Here is a 14,514-nt window from a genome sequence, read left to right as displayed (position 1 = left end):
AATTGGGAACATATAAATCATCTATGCAATTAATTCAGTAATTTATAATGATAATGTGATTGTGCCAGCCCATTCCTTTTTAATTGTAGAATTATCATGTTCTCCACATAAAGAATCAAGGCAGAAAAGAATCAAATACTTAAAAGGCAAAGTTAACAAACCAACCCAATTCCTTCCATCTTGAGATTCGCTGAATCTTATAACCCTGCCAAGCAAACTTATGATGGCTTATAAGCAAATTTGTGAAATGCAAGATTTATTTTCCTATGTTCTATAAGAAGACTGTAATCTATCTCACAGAACATACTTCCACCATCACCATTAGTAAAATAAAAAATGTCTATTAAGTCACAAGCACTTCCTCCTATTAATGAAAACAAGCAACATATTCTTATGCACGTATGCATTCTTTTCCTGAGCGTTTTGTTATAAAGCTAAAATATCAAACGGTACAAGATGTATTTCTCAGCAAATATCATGATATTTATTTGATTAGAATAGGCAGGCATATCATTAAAAAAGGCATTTATAGAAGTCTAATAAAAAGCTATATCCTACTCCTACGTGTTTTGCACGTCTACTATGAATACCCAAGGTGAACCAAGCAATCCATTCCCTTCAACCAAACCCCAAAGCTTTGCAAATGACATGAGGTATTAAAATTCAGATTTTTTTTTTCTTTTTTGTTTTACATAAATAAAAAATTTGGGTCAAGTCAGTTTGTTCTTTCATGCAGCAGGAAAGATCAGTATTAAAAATATTTCCATTCCCTCAACAAAACCAATTCTTTTCTTGAAAACTTCACAATCTCTTACTGGGCTTGAATTAAGGTGTTTATGTAAGAGCATCATTAATTTCCATGAGAAGTTTCAACTTTTTTCTAAGCTGAAACAAAGATCAGCACGCAGGCAGCTGGGGATATCACAGAACACAATTACGATGGTGCCACCTGAAAGCCACTTGAGTTTTAAGGTAAAATTTAAAATATTAAGACATCCCTTGTAGACATTAACAGCTCTGAACTACACTGAGGTTTTTTGTATATCAAAGTTGAATTATTTAGAAGTATAAGCACATTAAATCTAGTGGAAAATGCCATAAATTCTTTGGTATTTACCCTGCAACCATAGGCATAAAAATCTCTCCAGTGTCATCCTGACACTGGAAAGTGATACAACACTAAGACATCAGATCTGGTCCATTCTATAGGAATGCATTCTGCTTTCCTTCTATGTTTCTTCTTAAAACCACCATCCCATGGAAAGCAGATCTATTCCAGCTCTTTAGGAACACAGCACAGGTGTTCCTACATAGGCCTTCACTTGTTTTGCCTTCCACTTGCCAACCTCACCAATGTTACCACCTGGGTTGACCTCACCTGGACAGGTGACCCCTGCACAAAGCATCGCGTCCCCACTGGAGCCCCGCTCTCTTGTCTGCTGTGGGTTCAGCTGGGCTGCAGCATCAGAACTGCTCGGTGACTGCTCCCCAGAAACTGCAACACCCTGTCAGCTTGTCAGGGCATTTATGGGGGATCAGGAAGGCAGCAGCAGAAGTGCATTGGCACTCAAGTAGCATACTCTCCAACCTCTTGATAACAGTGGCAGAAGTCATCTTCAAGACCTTCTTAGCAAAAACTTAAATACAGCAGTCACTATAGTGAGATCTGATTTATTTCTGAATGGAAAGGATACTTCCACCACAGAACAAATTGCAATTACTTTTCTACCTGTTTGTTTTACATAGAGCTCATCAGGCCACAGATCGGTGAAGCCAGTGACAACACTAACAGCTGCCACGTCTTTCCACTACTGCTAAGTTTCATCAATACAGGCCAGACCGACTGATCCAGGCTGCAGCCCAAAGAGACTCATTTGGCAAGGTTACGTAAGAAATGAGCTGCTGGCCCGGCTGCTTCATTTTTGTTTATCCACACAAATTAAAAAGTGTGGTCATGCGTAAGTTAATCAATAGCAGGAAAGAGCTATCCCCACTTTTTATGCCAGTTGGCCTATTTATTGCTCTCAATTTAAAAAGCAGGAATAAAAAGGCCACAAAACAGAAGATGTGTTGGATGAGTGGAGGATGGCGACCAGCTGGAGAGTGAGCCAGAGCATGACGTCCATCGCTGTGCATTTCCCAGAACTCGAGTATAAAACTGGCAAAAGCTACAGATAAACTTCAAGTCAGCAATATACATTAGGACTTTTTGCAATGAAATAGTGAAGCCCTGGACAAAGCAAAATAAACTTTAAAAAAAGAAGACAACTAAAAGGTATGAAGAAAAAGAGTGCAAAGGCACTCTCTTTCAAAAATGTACCAAAAGAAAATAAAAATCTCTGACAGTACCACTAAGAATGTCATACCCACTGTTTAAGAGTTTACAGAGAAAAAAGGCATTTGGATCCAGCTGTCACGCTTTCAACAATCATGAAAAAATAGTCCCAGGATTTGCCAATTACACATTTTGAATTTCTAACAATGTTTTACTTAATATTCACGAGAGTATTGTGCAATACTTCCTCCCAATTTACAAGCTAAGAATAAAACAAACACAAACAACACATTCTTCAGCATATCTCCAGGCTTTTCATTTAACAACTCTGCGTCAGGGTACCCAAAACAGAAATTTGCCGATGTTACCTAAAATTTCCCATTAAGTTAAAAAAAATAAAATAATAATAATAAAAAAAAAAGTCAGTGCCTGCAGGAGGTGGCCATTATATGCTAAAAAAGAAGCTGCAAGCTGTTAGACTGTGGACTCATGCCTAATATGCATTAACTATGTCCATTACAGCTAATTTTCACAGCCATTTGGTATCCTGACAGCTCACCCTGAAGTCTGAGATCATTACGATGCCAGCCCCATGCTAGCCTTACGTAATACTGTCTGTATCTGTGTAACCTTTTTCAGCAATGAAGAATTACTTTATTCTAAGGCACAGTGTTCTTCAACCATTTTAAAAAACACTGAAATGGGGGGAAAGGGATTGTTTGGTCCGAAGCTCAGTTAATCAAGATGGAATGTCTCCTGGTGCTCACATCTGACCTTAGGGTTTTTCAGGATTTCACTGGTCTCCCTGGTGATAGTTGCTATGAGCACTTTCAGTGTGTGTCATGAGAAATACTTGAAAAGAAATTTTCACTGCTTTCACACAGTCCTTCTAACCTTAGCTGTATTTACTTTTATCAATACTGTTATCCATAAAAATAAGTTGTAAAATTCTTCCAGTGTTTGCTCTCATTCCTTTGGGAATCCAAGCACTGGACAGGGTTTGCCTCCTCCTGACAAAATGAGCCATTTAAAAACCCTTCAGGATGAAAAGACTTTTTCAGAACTTGCACTCCATGGAATGAGCTTGAGAGGATGAAAGTGTCCTGTCCTCTTAAAAGGCTCAAAGCAGGTAAAACACAACTGGATGCGATGCAAAGTAAACTAAAGCCATGGAGCCATGTTCATCAGCCTCAAACACTGGGCCCCAAGAATCTCATTTTATTTTATGAATATGAACAAGTTGAATTTCACTGTGTGAGGGACCACAATAAATCATATTGGGTTCTCTTTCCTTTTGAATGAATGAATGAATGGCCAGTCTTCGCGAACGAAGAACCGGGAAGGTCTTTCCACCTTCCAGCCTGCACATTGGATTTTTTAGGTGAGACACAGTGTGCGCGGAACTGAGCCCACCCTTTAATCCTGAGGTTCATCTGCCGGGGCCAAGCACGCTTGGACGGTGGCAGCGAGGTCCTCAGGATGTAGATGGATTGCCTTACAGGGCTAGCGAGCTCCATCTGCCCGGGGAGTGGCCCCAACCGGGACTCGAACCCAGGTCTCTGCGGTGACAGCGCAGCGCTTTTACTCATTTGAAATACCAGCATTTTCTATGTTTTAAGTCAATACTCATCCAACCCAAAACAAAATACTTCTTTATAAACCTTAGGAGATAAAACCATCTTATTTAATGTTTGCTCTGTAATACCAAGGCAGTAAGGTCTTGCAGTGTGTATATTTACGCGTAGTATGTTTTGAGCAGTTAGACCTGCTTGAATCCATTTGACAAAAACAAACACTGCAGTTCAATATAACAACTTCTTCTTCCTTTTGTTTTGCTTTGTCTCCTGGATATTCCAAAGAAAGTTCAAGTTTAATACTTGAAAAGCACAAAAAACTACACTCATTTATGCTTCTTGGTGTGGTAGCAAAGAAAAATTAGCTGGTTATTAAAAACAGTCAACAACTGCAACCTAATCAAAATTGATTGGAACAGCAGAAACTAACACAAATACACAAAAGATGAACTTTCAGAGGGCTTGGGACACATGATAAAGGTCATAATATTCAAAAAACACAAGGATACAATTCCTCTGGCAGCAGTAGAAATGCATTCAGCTGTATTAAGGTGCATTAGACATCTGCTTAAAAGCTTTCTGGCAAACCTAAGTCAAAACCAAATTTTATACTGAATGGCAAAGCTCAACTTTTTCCTACAAAAGATTGCTTTACACACGAGATTCTGATATTTTATTGGAAGAGAGCCTGAAAAAAATCCCACACTTCAAGCTGAAAATATCTGTATTCAAAATGGAACTGTAGTTCTCAGAGAACTGTAATTCAAGTGCTTTATGCTTTCCACTACTGTCTAATGGACAACTTCAACTGGGATACACTTCAATTCCCACAGGAAAACAAAACAGCAATATTTTTTCACTTTCACACTGTGGACTAGAACACAAGGGAAGACAGTAGTGTTATCCTCAGCTGCCTAATGGGGAAGCATACATACAGAAGGTATTCCCAGAGGTGCAGTGACAGAGGTGGGGAGAGCCAGTAGATACAAACTGCATGACAGAAAATTCTGATTAGCTGCAAGGAAAAAGTCTTCTCTGTGATGGTGGTCAAACAAGGGAACAGGTTGCTTAGAGATATAATGAAATCCATATTCTTGGACATATGTAAAGCTCAAGTGCAAACAGTCTTGAGCAATCTCATCTAAGGGACTTCTTGGAACATGCAGGACTAGTTGGCCTCCAGACATAGCTCCCAACCTAAATTATACCACAATTCTATACAGGGATTGAAAAATAAACTGTATGTTAACAAGCAAAGTGAATGTACAACTTCTCTACATACATCTACTTTTCAATAAATAATTTTGCTCCACAGTCACAGTCAAAATTAAATTAACTGGACTAAAACTCTTCCTTGGATTGTAGACAGTGGCCTAGACAAGTAGGAATTTTGTTCAAATTAACAAAATCATATGTTAAACTCATTTGGAAAGAAGAAAAATAAATCTCCAAATAAAAATGCTCAATATTGTTGTGCACGCAGTTTGACCGTATCAGGAGGACATCTAGACCTCCCTGCGAGTTCTATAAAGGCAGTGACTGTTAACTATGCTTACTCAAAATGCACTGGGGCAGATTAAAAGCTTTCTCGAACATTTTTAATATTGACAAGGTCAACAGCCACCGACTCATGCTGCTATGTGTATTACCCTTTGGAGGAAGTGCTATCCAAAACCACAAGCATAATCAGATCAGCCTAACAAAACTCACGGTAAAAATCTTTGCCTCTATTCCTGTAAAAATGTTTGTGCAGGAATGTAGGACAGTTTTAGGACTTAGGAAGAAAATTCTTCCAGAATAAAAATGTGAATGTATTCATATTTAAGTCATATGTTTTCTAAGTTTTACTATTCCAGTATGTAATCAACATACTGCAAATACTAGCAAAATTACTTAATGGGAGGCCAATTTAGGGAAAAAATAAGGTACAATGAAAGCTCAACTGCTCCCTGAAGATCTATCCAAAGAGGTCCAGAACCAGGTCCTTCCCATTTCTATTATAAAGCAGTATTTTCAGGCAATTTGGTGAAATGCTAACAACACCAAGAGAAGTCATTTTAAGAAACCCGTCAAGCAAGTGACCTAGCAAGTACAGAAACACTGAGAAAATATGCTCTCTTGAAAAAATTAGAATTTAGCTTTTGAATTGGTGACATTTTTCACAGTAAAAGGCTTTCCAGCATTTCAAACACCTGTTTTCACCCTTGAACTGAACATTCCCATCTTAGTAAGGAATTAAACACACCAAGTCAGAACTACTTAATATTCATAGAGCACACCCATTTGTTTCAGTTGGTGGCTGAAGAACTTGCGAGTTGCCAGATGTTTCTCATGTTACAGATCATTACTGTTCACACTGGACACTTCTAACAAGGGCTAATAATTGTCAAATTCCCACCCAATCCTATGCATGCTCCATACTTACAATGTCCAGGAAAAATGGACGCCACCTCAGTCATTCCTTCTACACGATCTCAATTATTTTGCTGACCTCAGCTACACACACTTTCCCATTTCCCTCCCCAGCCACTTATTCCGATGTTATTTGGAATCACCTTCACACCATGTCTTTTGTACAGTTTTAGTTATGCCACCTTCATTATGAGATAGAGAGACTACAATCATATACAGTGTTCAAGAAGTTCTGCACCGTGGTTTATATACAGCAAACTCCTTCTGATATGTAGCATACTATTAAACCTGGAACACTTACAGAAAACACATTAAACCAGAGCCATAGTTTAATAGTATAATCCATGGTTTAATCCATAGTCTATTATGTATTTTACCCTTTCCATTGCTCCTTTTAATATGCCTTTGATTGTTTCCTCATTTTTATCTACTTCCTTTCTGAAATATTATAGTGGGAAATGAGGGTTTTTTTGGGAGGCCTTTTCATTCTTTAATGTGAAAACTGAATTAAAACACATTACATCATCTATTATAATTCTTCAGCATATAAACTGTGAATGAATGAGTGAATGAATGAAGCCGCAAGACAAAATTGCAAGTTTTCTTGTGGGTTTTCCACTGAAATCATTGATACTTGACTATTATTTCCACATCATACCTTTTGTGACTTCTTCCCAATACATGGAGAAGTAACTGAATTCTTTGGACATTATTGTTTTCTAATGTCACAGCAATCCTCACCTTCCTCCATATCCTGCATCATGATCACCATTCTGTGTTACAACTGCTGGTATATTTTCAGGATAATTGCTATATATTCACTCAGTTTCTATCCACATGGACTGAGTCACCTGTTGGTGACATTTGGCCTATTAATGCTATCCAGTTTCACTGTCCTTAAAGCACAAAGCCATTATTCTAATGTTGAAACCTGATCCTATTCTGACATATAAACCAATATTACAATTCTGGAATATTCACTGTGAAAGTATCCTAAGTGAAATTCAGACACTCCAGTCCATTTGTACTACCTTGTAAGGGTTTGACAGAGGCTTGTAAGGGTTTGTACAGAAGCACTTGCAGACTCAGTCGTGGTTTGATTATCTTCTCTATTTAAATAAGACTGTCATTTTTTTTCTTAATAAAACCTGGTAACACTTGTACCAGTTCATCCCAGAGAATTTCTTTTTCATTTTCTACCATAGAAAAGTACACAGTAGTTTGCAGTGATTTGGTTTTTTCAAATCTTTAGGTTGAGAGAGGACTGAGTAGAGAAGTAAGAGTTACTTGCTCCAACACAGTATCATGCAAATACAGAGCTTCCAGGCTCCACAATGAAGATTTTCGCCTCCACTGTGGTACAGAAGGGGCTTGGCAGGCTATATCTGAGGTGCAGAAACAGCAGCCTGCATTGAGATACACACTGCAGGTGTTCACTTTGAGAGAGGATTCAAACTTCCACCTCTAAGAGAAGCGGACGAAATGAGATGGTATTCAAAAGCCTGTTGGGAAAGCTGGTCACCAAGTATGACACAGTTTAGGTTGAAATTCTCCTGTCTGAAAGAAATGGGAGTCAGTCTGTCCCAAAATCTATACTGAGAAGCCTTGATTCACGCTGCCTGAGTTCAGAGATTCAGAGATTCTCAAGAGACCAGGAGAAAAAGCCCATCAGTGACCACAGTCTAGTGGTCATACCTAGTCTTTGCCAAAAAAATAGATACAGGTAAGGTCCTTCTTTATAGGTAAGAGGCTTGTAAAAAAATTCCCATTGAAAAGTGATAACCTAAAAAAAAGTCGTTCTTTCTCCCTTTAGCTCAGACTCTCTAACAATTATGAGGAATCCATGGAAAGCTAAGTGTGTGGCCAGTCTCTTCGCGAACGAAGAACCGGGGAAGGTCTTTTACACCTTCCAGCCTGCGCATTGGATTTTTTAGGTGAGACACAGTGTGCGCGGAACTGAGCCCACCCTTTAATCCTGAGGTTCATCTGCCGGGGCCAAGCGAGCTTGGACGGTGGCAGCGAGGTCCTCAGGACGTAGATGGATTGCCTTACAGGGCTAACGAGCTCCATCTGCCCGGGGAGGGGCCCCGACCGGGAATCGAACCCGGGTCTCTGCAGTAACAGTGCAGTGTGTTTTCCTCTACACCACCGGGGGCTCCCTGGAAAGCTAAGTGCTGCCAGAAGAAAGACAAGAGGAGGCTCTCACCCCAGCAGGTTTTTGTCAGATGATGAGGGCATCCTCACATCTAATCTAAACCTCCCGTGGCGCAACTTGAAGCACTTTCCTCTTGTCCTATTGCTTGTCGCTTGAGAGACGAGACTGACCTCTGCCTTGTTACATCCTCCTGTCAGGTAGTTGTAGGGGAATATAAGGTTCCACCTCAGCCTCCTTTTCTCCAGGCTAAACCAACCCAGCTCCCTCACCCACTCTTCACAGTACTTTTGCTCCAAACCCTTCACCAGCTTCGTTGCTGTTCTCTGGACACGCTTCAGCACCTCAATGTTCTCTTATAGCTAAGGGCCCAGAACTGAACACAGGATTCGAGGTGCAGGCCTCAGCAGTGCCTGAGGGACAATCACTGTTCAGAGGGACAATCACTGCCCTAGTCCAGCTGGCCACACTATTTCTGGTATGTTTCCAGGATACCTCCAACTTTTTGCCTATAGTAGTGGTGCTCTAGATATTCCTCCAGTAGAGAAAGCCTTCTGAAGAAACAGGTATGAAGTTCCATAGCTTGTAGGCATTCCTGTACCCAGGAGGTGGCAGGAGGTACAGCTGGGCATACAACTGGACGTTGCTTGTAATTACCATCTGCCCAAATGCAGGTGTCTCGCACATATATCTGCCTCTATGATCGGACGCGTGTTTGGCACATGATGGCAGAGCCTTAGCATTCTGGTGGCAGGAGAAGGGAAACAGGTCCCCTGGGACAGAAGGAACCACAGTGTCATCCGTGACGACTAACTGTGGCCTGCAGCCTACCCTCCCACCTGATCCAAAAGAGAAGGTGAAAGATGCAAGCTGTGGACTCTGGGAATTGCTTTGGTAAAATGACTACTCCTAAACCAGAGTGTTTCTAGAAGAAAGTTTTGCATCTCTTTTAAACAAGCAATCTAGCAGAAGATGCTGTCCTCCCTGAATATAATCAAAACTTTCTCTTCTCCAGGCAGTCCACATGTACCTTGTGACTCCAGCCTGCCAAAGATGTTTTGGCACCTTACAGGCACCAATTCCCTGGAGAGGAACAGGGAATACTTTACTTCATGTCATGGCTTCAACGTAACATCATCAATCTGACCAGACAGACAAATCTGGTAACATCTGCGACCAGCTGCACCTGCCATTTGGTATTTATCAAAGTATATGTGCATGTAGGACCTTGCAGAATTTACTGGGGCACCCAGTGGTGAAATTGGAAATGGGTAAAAGAGGATGATCCTGGTCTACTTAAAAAAAAAAACCAAACTACTGACTCTCTAGGACGATTAGTTATTGTTTTCATTGAAAATAGCAATAACAACTCAGTAAAAACGCAAAGAAAATACTAAGTATTATCCCAAAAAAGCAATGAAATCCTTATCAGCTGCTCCCACATCAAAGATTTCCCATTCAGTAATACAACTTTTCCTATTTTGCACAACACACACATCATGGTGGATACACAAAAATACTTCTCCTTCCTCACTTCATCTATTATTCAACAAAATATTCTCCAGTTTTAATTTTTGCAGTATGTCCTTACTAACTCCTGTATGGCAATACGGGGATATTTTCTTGTCTGCCATTTATCACATATAAGTACCTGCAGAAAACACAAATGCAACTGCCTGTTTATTGATGAATTTTTCTGTTTACAAGCAACATGAACCAATCATTGCCACTACAAAGTAAAAATAATGATTTTACATTTTTAAACTGAAAAGGCTTAAAATTAAATTTTAAATATTTACTGTCTTCTTTCCACTGTGCCTATTCTATAGTGTTGATAAGTGTCTCTTTCCTTTGCAGATAACTGTGCTACTGTACCTTTCCCAGATGGGCAACAGTGATAAACTGTTTAACAACAAGCAGACTGGTTTCTTGAGCTTCCATCAAAATTTATTTTGTCTTCAAACAAGTGAGGAAAAAAATACAAAGAAAGGTGAGCTGGAATAATATTCAGTATCTGCCCTTCAGCATCTTCACAGCAAATGTTAAACATAATTGCCCAGTAACAGTGGGTCTGATACCCAGAAAGGCCAGCATGCGTCCCACCTTCCCCTTCACAGCTTTTGGGCATGTGGCCTTCAGCAGGCACCCACACAAATGGTGTCAAGAAAATGCTGATACAGCAGGCTTACCATATCAATCCCAAGTACACTAGATTATTTTTATTAAGTATCAAAAGAAATTGTGGCTACTATTTCTGAGCAACCAAATGCCACACAGGAAGGCCACCATGGTAATATGGAATCCAGTGTTTAATTCACAACCTGCACATGCAAAGCCATTCTTCACAACTCATTCATTATGCAGCACTGAAAGAAAGGCCAACAACCAGCATAATAAGAGATGATGTTTTACCCAAATTTACTGCATGTTGTAAACAGTAAATAGCAGAACTTCCCTTTAAGCCAGTAGGACACACACAGGCTTATACACACTGTGTAGTTTCAGATATCTCACTTCAGATTTTATCAACTCCGTGACCTTACCTCATTGTTGCTAATGGCAAATTGTCACCTTAAAACTACTTTTAATTCCTTAAAGGCAAGTACAGAGCATAATTATCACACTATCTTAGTACACAGTTGCAAAACTTTACACTTCAGATAAGAGTATGCCAAGCTGTGCCTGGCACTGCTTGCAGCATTTCAAAAGAACTGTCAGTCAGAAGCCCATGAGCTGTAAATGGAAACATGGGCTACTCCTATCTTCTTAGCATTGCTAAGTTTTAGTTAAATGGAAAGGTTCAGAAAATACTAAGTGCTATTACCAGGCAAAACCTGTTGCTCAGATTTAGCTACGTTGTTATAAGTGATTGGCAAGTAAGAGAAAGTGTAGCCTGAGATAAGCAGTGCTTGGCAAACCCATAAATACTGGATTTTAGTTTTGGCTGTGCTGTGCAAATCCATAAATATTGTTTAGAAGAGGATATTCACCTGGTGAATAGACATGTCTGGAGACCAAAGAAACAGGAAGCACGGAAATGATACCCCAGTGATTCCAAGACCCTTGGAAAGGCTGAGAAAACTTTATTCCTCTTCTAGGACTTACCATAAGTTGCCAAACTATTCCTGCTGAGACAACACATCTACAGGCTTGCTGAGCAGTGTATGCCACTATCCTCACCCAGAGTACAACATATGGTATGATATGAAAACCAAAGGTGAAAAATCCTTTGGAGGAAAAGTTGAAAGACATTACCTCTGTTCTCAAACGTTGTGCAAGATATACAGTATTTTTAATTTGTTGTAACTCTAAAAGCCAGCGATACCTTGTGTTCCAAGTAAAATATATTTTTAAAATCTATACTACTTTTCTCTGTGCAACTCCAAATAGTTGCATATACGTATATCTATGTTATAGTGAACTCAAAATAAAAAAGATAAGATTCCCTCTGCAACTACCCAACTCCAGTAATAAGTAGAACACTTGTTCAAACAATTATCCAGGGACAATCTGGGGGTTGTGGAAAGAGAGAGAGGGGGAGAGAGAATGAGAGAGAGGAAAAACTGTACCGCATTTTGTTTAGAAGTGCCTTTAAATTCTGCCTTATTTAACAGATCATCCAATTCAGTGGAAATGTTCTGAGCTACAAGTTCTATTTGCTTCTGCAAACTGTTTACAGACCCATCTGTCTGTAGAGACTCCAGAATACTGTTCTATTTTTTCAAGACAAGTGCACAATTCAAATACATGTAAAGCGGTACAAAAGGAAGCCCTCATGTAAAACGTACAGAAAACTTCCCTAATGGTTTGCCTCTTATGATTTTGCTTTGATATTAAAATATTCAATCAATTAAATGAGACATCCAAGATCCAAGTATCCCCTCAATAACATACAAATGAAAATCCCAACTCAAGTAAAGACTGAACTGCAGAGACATCATATAGGAACAGCTGGTGTGCTAGGTTGGTATGCGTAACACAAAAACATGACAAATGTGTGTGCACTAAAAAGCAGGTTGAGTCCATCCATACAAGCTATCTGTTGGCTCTCATGATGCTGGGGGTCTGCAGTACTAGGCTAGGAATACTCTGGAAGAAAATGAAGAAGCACAGAGACTCTACCAAGCAGAAGTGCTGTAGGTGAGCATGCTGAGATGACTTCTTCACCTTTGAAAAAGAGCTCTTTAAGCTAAGGTGTCTCAGAATTGCTAGAGAGAATCAGAACCATTCCAGGTGTAAAAAAAGTTTTGCTGCTTAGACAAAAAAAAGTATGCATGGGCATGAGCCTAAGCAAATCCAAGTGACATTAAAATAATACAAATATCACTTGAGTAAAAGTAAAAACTAAAGAGGAATTAATCACTCTCCACTGTGAATGCCGTAGTTGGGCAGAAGACTTGCACAGAGTACACACCAGCAACATGAGTCAGTAAACGTACTCTCACCCATATTTCATGATGACAGCAGACCACAATTTGGACTAAAGGAAGAATAAAAATCTGCTAACAACTTAAAAGCACCGAACCCAAGCCAAGGAGTACCAAGGAGGTCTGGGTTTCACCATTAAGATGGCATAGTCAGGAGGCCGCTTGGTCAGCTTGGCTCTGGAGAAAAGTGAGCTTGCACGGCGCCAAGACACAGGGTGAGCACATCTGGATGACTTGCCATTAAGCATAGGCAGGACATGAGGAAAAGGTACAGGCTGTTAGCTCACTCTCTGAAGATCTACTGTAAACAGGGTGGTTCTATTTTAACTAGGAGTAAAAATATATGCACTCTATCCTAATAAAATCCATTGCATAATATCAACCTTCACTGCAGTCATATCAGGAAGCTCTGATTTTACCAGTCAAACCCAATGAAACACTCCCAGGAAGGTAATGCTGCAAATGAGCGGCAGACAGGAAAAACACTGGGAATTTTATTTAACTAAAGTGTTATAAAATGAAGTTAAATTTAAGGAAAAATAAATATTTTAAATCCTCTTCAGATTCAGCTATGTTTTTTAGAGGCAAAATCCAACTGTTGTTCCGTGTCTTTTCCAACTCATAATCTATTCATTCTGAATCGAGCAAAAAGTCTACTACCAAAAGTCACTAAAGTCTAATGAAATATATGTATTATTTTTCTCACCTTCAGTAAGGTGGCATTTTTAATTGCACAATTCTTCTTTTATGAGAGTTTAAAAGCGTAACTAGGTTATGTATAGGCCTCATTGTGTTAAAGGGAAAAAAATTGCCTTGTAGTCATCATGGCATCACAATGTATCCATTAGCAATTGCTGATTTTAGCTTTCAACAGCGACTATAGCCATATCAATTCATGACGCTGACCTCTGTTTTTCTGAATGAATTAAGAGGAAGAGAAAAATGTGGCTTCCACTAAGCTTCCATTCCAGCACAGGAAATCCTGTGTGGTTAGATACAGTATGTGCCGTGCTCAGAGATTTCATTCTACTCCCCTTTAAAAAGCCAACATGAGCAGCATGTCACAGGAAATTCTTCCTTATTTTCAGTAGTTCATAGGACAAGGCTTCTTTGGAAACAAGGTCAGCATGAATAGAGCATTGCTTCCTTATCGCTACTAAGCAGCTGCGTTGAGGATGCGAGACACAACTCTGCACCCTGTTCCTGAATACCTCTTTTCATGAACTTTAAGCATATGCAGCTCAAGCAGTTAGAAGTTCCTTTGTGCTTTTTCATTTGGAGATTTTTATATCACACACTTTAAAAAAATATTTTTTTAAAAAATGTACTGAGGAACTTTATGGTTAACTCCACCTTAAAAAAAAAAAAATTAAAAAAATCAAACTTCCAACTGCTTTCAAACAGACAGCACCACACAGCAAGGCTGACAAAATTAAAGCACAGAGGTTTGGCCACCTCTTTGGGAAGCATGGGGCTCAATTCCAGCTCCCATTGCAATGTACCACTTTCAAGGTGCAATGTACTGCTTTCAAGGTATTACTGTAAGTTTCTTACTCTCTGTGCCTCCTCAGTTTTATGTAAAGTTCCCACTGAAATTAATCATTTAACTTAATAAGCAATTTATGCAGGAACTACATGCCTAAAGAGTGAAAGCAAATTCCAGTTTCTCTTGAT

General features: G+C 39.5%; 1 protein-coding gene and 1 non-coding gene across 4 annotated transcripts in view; both read right to left on the bottom strand.

Moving 5' to 3' along the window:
* Positions 1–14,514, bottom strand: part of SRGAP1 (SLIT-ROBO Rho GTPase activating protein 1) — a 142,427-nt gene that overhangs the window by 99,443 nt on the left and 28,470 nt on the right. The window lies entirely within an intron of this gene.
* TRNAN-GUU lies at positions 8,345–8,416 on the bottom strand. Its single transcript has one exon. It is a non-coding gene; the product is annotated as a tRNA-Asn (tRNA).

Source organism: Empidonax traillii, unplaced genomic scaffold (assembly GCF_003031625.1).
Source record: "Empidonax traillii isolate 1590-97213 ecotype Southwest subspecies unplaced genomic scaffold, ASM303162v1 scaffold221:size740363, whole genome shotgun sequence".
Classification (NCBI taxonomy): Eukaryota; Metazoa; Chordata; class Aves; order Passeriformes; family Tyrannidae; genus Empidonax; species Empidonax traillii.
The sequence above is the reverse complement of the archived record's forward strand: the minus strand, read 5'-3'. Positions and strand labels throughout refer to the sequence as shown.